The sequence below is a fragment of the Scaptodrosophila lebanonensis genome, unplaced genomic scaffold (assembly GCF_003285725.1).
Source record: "Scaptodrosophila lebanonensis strain 11010-0011.00,11010-0021.00 unplaced genomic scaffold, SlebRS2 tig00000053-arrow-pilon, whole genome shotgun sequence".
NCBI lineage: Eukaryota > Metazoa > Arthropoda > Insecta > Diptera > Drosophilidae > Scaptodrosophila > Scaptodrosophila lebanonensis.
Window position 1 is genome coordinate 13,111,167 of NW_022060548.1, and position 7,425 is coordinate 13,118,591.

Genomic DNA, 7,425 nt, shown 5'->3' on the forward strand with positions numbered 1-7,425 from the left:
GTCAGTTTGGATGCTGATCACATACCACGTACTCGTATGCAGAGCGAACATGTAGTACAGTGGTCGCTCGGATTGGAATTTGCATCAAAGCAACTGAAGACAAAACTACAAAAATTTCACAGCACCAAAATAAAGTAATGTAATTAAAAATGTAATGAAATTCTTAAACGTCACAAAGTGGTCCATTCAATAATGTTTAAATGTCAACAAAATTTGTAGAATGGATTACAGTTTAGAGATGATAAGAAGAATTAAATCAGTGATGCAGTTGTCGTTGAGGAAAAACTTTTTTTTTCTTTTCTGTTTAATCAAAGCATTGAAGCCGTGCACTCAGATAGCACCTTGACAATACATTTTTACAAATATAAAATAGCCCAACCTCGAGCACTCCCGCGCGAGGATTAATAAATTAGTGGTGGCTTATGCTTATCTAAATGTTTTGAAAAAACCTAATCGTTTCAGTTTTCGCAAAGGTCTAGCAGGAAGGAGTCCTCTTGCAAGCAAACTGCGGTGACTCAGAAGCCTGTCACTGTATCTACTTGAGGAAAAACAGCCAATTATTTGGTACGCAAAAAATACAACACTTTCGAATTCAGTTCTTTTGCTGCTCAGCTTTCCAGCTGACTTTCTAGTTTCTTTTGGAAATAATACAAGTAGAAATAACCCGTGAAGCAACGTTTTTTGTTTTCGAGCGATCACTTTAATATAGTATATACATATATACACATGCAAGTATAAATGTGTTCATATTCTTCAATTTGTTATATTTTCTGACGCCTTCTGGCGCTTGAATGAATGTGTCATAAACGTTTCAGTTGCAAAAAACAAACAAATAACAAAGCGTCAACAAAAAAAAAAAAAAAAAACAAAACAATGAACTTTTTATGCTTTACCAAGCACAGTGAAAATATGGAAAATTTAAAAAAATAACTATAACTGACGTTGGTGCGAAGAGTCAATGTTTGAATTCATAAATATATAAAGTACAAACAACAAAAAATTGTACTCTGCTATGAATGTTTCATTATTTGGTTGGACAAGGTTTAGCAAACAAATATGTGGTTACAAACCAACTTAAATAACTTCATACTCGTCTCGTGTCACTTTGACTTTGTCGCACTCAACTTTCGTGCTCAGAAGCCCCAGGATGGCTAGGATGGCTTTTCATTAAAAATGCTGCGGTACACAGGAGGGCTTTGCCATGCAGTTAACGGCTTGTTGTTGTTTTATTTGATAAACAGATTACGATATTAAGACTGCGTGCTTAAAAATTCGCACTGCTCCCCGCAGGCTTGTCAACTGCGGAGGAGAGTGCGTCACAACTTGTGAAATCAAAGCAAAAGCAATTCCCCGAAAAACTTCAAAATACGAGTACTGGTGTACCCGTATATCGCAAATATTTTAGGAAGCTTGTCAAAATGGAAGTACTCGTACATAAAAGCCACAAAGGAGGGGAAGAGAAATGCCAGTCAAAAACTTAACAAAAAGTTGGCATCTATACGTATTTTGTTTGAAATAAATTGGGCATGGCTACAAGTACATCAGGAAATGAAATGTTAGTGAACCGTGCAGGGTAAAATCAAATATCAGTTGCTGTCTATCTGCGTCTGTTGTTAATGATAATTTAACGATAGTATTATAAGTACAATGATTAAATTTTCCCCTGCTGACGCCTTATTTAATACCCCCATTTCTAGGAATTCATTACACTTTGCAAAAGAGAAACTTTTGTTGAAAACAAACTCAAAAGGTATTAAATATCTGACGAATAAGTAATGGCGCCCACTCACGAGAGCCGTGGAAATTATCTGCAATTAAATTGAGTGTACATGTTTTAAATTACTACGTTTGTAAAGAAAATGAAAATTTGGTTGTACCTCACCTTCTTTACACCTACACGCACACACCGACAGAAAGAGAAAGATAATCATGTAGAAGATTATTTGTCCGCCAGTTACAGGTCATTCGTTTAGATTTCAGTAATTATGTTCAGTCAAGTGACCATGAGTCCTAAAATGAGAAATCCATTAACATTATTAAGGAGCGTTGATTAGATATCTGTCTCCTTTTAATGCGCATCTCAGCTCACCTGAAACTACCTACAGAAGCCTGCAGTTGAGGTAGTTGGGGACACCTTGTTTAAATGGCTGGGGCCCGAACACTAACATTCCTACTTTTCATTAATTACTCTACGTCTGACAGTTACCCTCGCTGCTATTCCCACTGAAAGACACACTTTTTACCTTTTAATAGCCGCAGGCATTCAAGACTAAATAAATTACAAACATTGAGACCAAGAGAGACAATGACAGGCTCGGACGGTGACTAAGATGGGACGTAAGAGTGTTTTGATTGAACACTCGAATCTCAAGTTTTGACATTAATCTTTGATTAGAAAGCGGCCTGCCGCTCTTGAGGGCCCTACTTCTTGCCACCAACAATGAATGACTACGAGTGCGTGGGCTACCGCCATTTTCTTTTAGCGTCATTTTCGCTGACACTTCATTATGTAATTTTAATATGAATATTTGCCAAACGTTTTACCGCCAATAGAGCACCCCACCATTCCCCAGCCAGAGCCAGACATGCGCTACAACAATGCCCAGCGATTAAATCTCATTTTACCAAACGTTTGATCTTAATTAGTGTACTTGAATGTTGGCTCGTTCAATGTCGGCGTTTGTCGTTTGTCGTCGTCAGTCGCACTGGCTCTGGAAGCGGCAGCGGCGGTGGCTTTGCATCAGCAAAATAACAAAATGTCGCAAATCACAGTGTACCCCCTAACTGGGGGCCAAACGCCTGGGGGCTGGAGCCGGGTGCCTGTGGGACTCTCGAGGGTCTCTCACTTGATTGGCAGCTTGGCTTTTTGTTTAAGCGGATTTCATTGTACGCAGCGCATTCGCATATTAATTGAAGTTTACACAGCGGCAAAAAGCAGAATATTTCGTTGCCCCTGACTAATTAAAGAGCCCGGCGATCTCCGAGCATAATGTGCAATCATTTTGTGGCAGTGTAGAGTGTTGTAGTGTACTGCGCGTGTATGTCAGAGGTCGCGTCAAAATGTCAAACACGCGCACAACTTTTGTGTGGGCAAATATTTTTCAATTAAAATCGTTGCAGTTATTTGCCGCACACTCCAGTGGCACGCATAAAAATTTACGAGTAGTATCGTAGCTCTGACAGAGAGCCAGCTAAGACTGAATGCCAGCGATATAGTGGGTGTGGCAGCAATGAGCTGCAAAAACGATGTGGCCATTTATAGAGACATTGCCGCGATTTGATGACAAACGCCGATATACTGATTTTTTAAGTACCGCCTGGGTCAGAGAAGCGGATTTCAAATTTAATTAAAAATCTTTCAATTTTATGGCTTATTTTGAAGGTTACAAATGAATTAAGCTATCTATACATTTTTATAAAACCATTTGTCCCGACTCACTTCATTTTATGTAGTGTATTGGCACGTGAATTTGTAAATGACGGTGCGCAAACGACATTAATTGATAACTTTTCTCTTAAAAAAAATTGAATGATGATTCTTAATGAGAGGATCAGGACTAATCGTTAAGCTATGGGTGCTTAAGATCGGAAAGATATAGACAGATTTTCTTAATAAAAAAGAGCATTCTATATTAATGCCGGAAAATATTGAACAATTTTATTTACCGACTCTGTAATGTTAAACTTATATAAAATGTACTTCAATGAACTCAAAAAAGAAAGCAAGTTAGTAAAAATGCAGAATCTCCGATATCACTGGCAATTTTATACTTGAATTTTGACTGATTCGACTCTGGACTCATTTTTCATTGATTTGGGTTTAAAGTTGTGCAGAATAGTGGTGCGTGGGTTTAACATCTTCAAGTGTTGACTTTCGGACTCCGGCTAACAGAGAAACTTTGGATGTTTGAACTTGAAGGCAGAGCAGCAGGAGCACCACCAGCAGAAAGTACAAAGAAGCAATCAGGCAAGAACAATAATGGCCACACTTGACTTGTGCTGATTTTCATAATTAAGCAACTACGAAACAAGGCGAAGCCTTTACTGACAGCCTTGAACTCATTTTCTGCTTGCGTGCCGACAAGAAGTTGGCCAAGTTAAACCGCAATTGTTGCTCGTAAACACCCGAACACGCACAGCGCGACCTGCAGCCAAGTGGAAAAATGCTTGCAGTAAGGGAGTTTCACGAAAATACATATTTACACACACTTAGATACATACATTTTAACAAAGCAACACAAATATTTTTGAGAGGAAAACTTTTGCATAGCTTCTAATTACCTTTGGCTTGGGAGCAGCAGAAAACTTTTCTGTAGCCAAATTGAGCACCGAGCCACATCTTAAAGCAAAGGCGGTTTCATTGCAGTTTCGGCAAAGTTCAGCAACTATTCAGTAAATTGTGGCTTAAGTCAAATACATACAAGTACACGTATAAGTGAGAACAAGTCGAGCAAAAGCAAAAGAATCATCTGAAGACATTAATTTCGCTGCGAAAAATCGAAGCTGACCTACATATTATTATTATAATCCGGAAAACTGCGACCCACAGCAGCTAGTGCAATCAAAACGGAAATGTATTGAGCCTCGCCATTCTATACAAGTAAGCTTGCGTCCGATGTGGGCGATGGACGCATTATTTAATACCGGATTTCGTATGTCGAATCGGAAGAATTTATGGCGTACCGCTAAAATAGAAGCTACTTTCATTTATTCGGCCATCGGAAGTGGAGCCTCCTGCCAAGCTGCACATCACATTCTACTCCACTAAAGTGTAGTAGATGTGACTGGTAGAGGAACGAGGTAAATAGTAGGAGACAAATTAATTGAGCTAATTTTAGCCATAACGTTTGCACATGTCAATCGAAATGCTGCAGCGATAAATCAGCAAACCACAAAAAGTGCGCACCACTGTGCCGCCAGGTCAACCGAAGCATTGGCCACATCAGGAACAACATAGCAGCAGCAGCAGCTGTTGGCTGTTAGTTGTTGGCAGTTGGCTGTTGGCTGTTGTGCATCTGCAATGCCATGCAACTTCCGTTGCCCATTAAGCGAAGTGTCAGGTTGGTCACTAGCTGCATCCTCCTGACACTAACGTGAGAAAAAGAGAAAGCCGGAGACCGAGGGCAGCCGCTCCAGCAAAGTAATTGCGTTAGTGGCACACCAGGTAGAAAAATCACAAGCAGTTAAGTTTCGGAGCGTTCAGTGCCCATGGCTCAGTATCTCCTCAGTATCGCCTCCGTATTCTCAGTGTTTCGTTTCCAATGTACCACCCGCACTGTGTCTAATTGAATTTTTTCCGGCGCTCATTTATTAATCAGATTTCAATCGCTGCAAACGTCGTTAGCTCTCGGAAAACTGCGGCTTTGCCTTTCGGACCTGCCGGATCTGACGCTGCCTGCATTTCCCTAGCGCAGCAAATTAATGACATTCATTAGCCGCATTTAGATTAGCATCGAGTAAAATAAGCTTGCTTGTCCACCGTTGCTACAGTTTTGTTAACGTTAACGTTTCGCTCGACTTTTAAATTGGGTTAGCATGCTGCATTTTTCTTTCGCTCTGGCAGTTTTGGGTTAATCATTTTTTGACGGCTCCAGCCCTAACGATTGCTGTACATTTGAAATGTTCTGCCTGCAGATATTTGGTTTGGCAAAAAATGTAATATTCCCAGTGTAATAAATTGATATTTATATAAAGACGTTTGCCAATTGGTCAACACAACATCATTGAAATTAAATTATATTAATACACATCTAATGTGACTCAATTACCGTTCTCATACTACAACTTAATCTTCGGCGTACAAACATTTGAAAACTCATTTATTCAATATGTAGTAAATATTTGACTGTGGAGCATTCAGATACAAAACAGATGGCGTTTCTCTGCTTAAGATTTGCTTAACATACTCGTCGTACATATATTGTAGGTCTTCACATAAATTGGGTCAAAACATTTTGGCATTGATTTAGGCAGCCTTTTAATTAGCATGTTTATTTGGCTTGTAGGACATGGCCTCACATACTCTCGTATGTACAAATAAATGTAGTACTATATGTACATTCTGAGCAGCATCCACAGAATTTCAAAGCAAAGCAAGTTTCTTTTCTCTGCTGGAACACGTGACGTATGTGTAATGGGTGCTGCCCCATGCGTTGAGTCGAATGTTGATTAAACAAATTCCAAATGAGTTTCGTTTCTTTTTTCTTTTGTTGTGCTCTTGGAGAAAACAAACAAGGAGCTGAGCAGAGACAGTGGCTTTAATTTAGTACCGAGGCGAAGAGTGGGCTGAGTGAGAACATGCATTTGGATAAACTCCTATAAAACTAAATAAATACGCCATCATATACACATATAAGGAAACTTTAGCTAAATACATAAATAAGAAGCAAAATGTTCAAAGCTGCTGAGCAAAAGCCAAACACAGAAGTGTTTATATATTGCTGTAACTGTGTGTGTGTGTGTGTGTGTGTGTGTGTGTGTGTGTGTGTGTGTGTGTGTGTGTGTGTGTGTGTGTGTCTAGTGCAAATGACAGTGAGTTATTTAAGAAATGCAATTTCAATTAAATATGCAAAATACTCAAAGTCTAATTTAGACGGGCGTTGCACATGCACACAGATACAGACACAGGCACAGGCACACATAAGAGCACCCATAGCTTGAATTTAGAGCTCTTCAAATGACTGCCATTTTGTTGCCAGCATGTTGGCAGGGCTGAAGTGTAGCACAGAGCAGATACTTAAATATTTATATAAAGCAACAACGTCAGGAGCAGCAACAATAAAAGTTTGTAATCAACAATTTGCATATTTGCTTTGGCCCAAAAACCCTTGTGCCTGCACCTTGCAACGCGCTTTGCATTTGGTATTGTTGTTGCACTCCTATTGCTGTTGTTTCTGCTGCTACTGTTTTGTTGTAGAGCGCGCCTGCCTCAGTCTTTAGTTGGTTTTTGTTAACAGTTGTTAGTTTTCGTTGTTGTTGTTGCTGTACTTTACACAGTTGTTTGGCTGCTTTTTGCACGCTTTTAAGCATTTGCAAGCGCATGAAACTTACTTCATTTGCGTTTATGTGATTTTCTGCTCTAATAACTTTAAGTAGTGGCAAGTGGCGAGCAGTAAGCCTTCCGCAGCCCTTTAGCGCCAAAAAACAAAAATGGCAACAGCATAATATAATCCTTGGCGAATTGTTGTCCCTGTGGTAATTTGTTGACAAGGCATTATATATTTGTTTAAATACTTAGGATCGTCTGGACTGAATGGCTGTTGGGTGAACAACGCTCTGTTTTTGAAGCGATCCCGGATATGGATCATTGGCATGGATGGTAATGTTATTTCGAAGAATTACCTGCATCTGCTTTCTAGAAAATATAAAATTATGAAAAAAATAAACTTTCTTAAAATGGACACTGGCCCATCATAACATTTATAT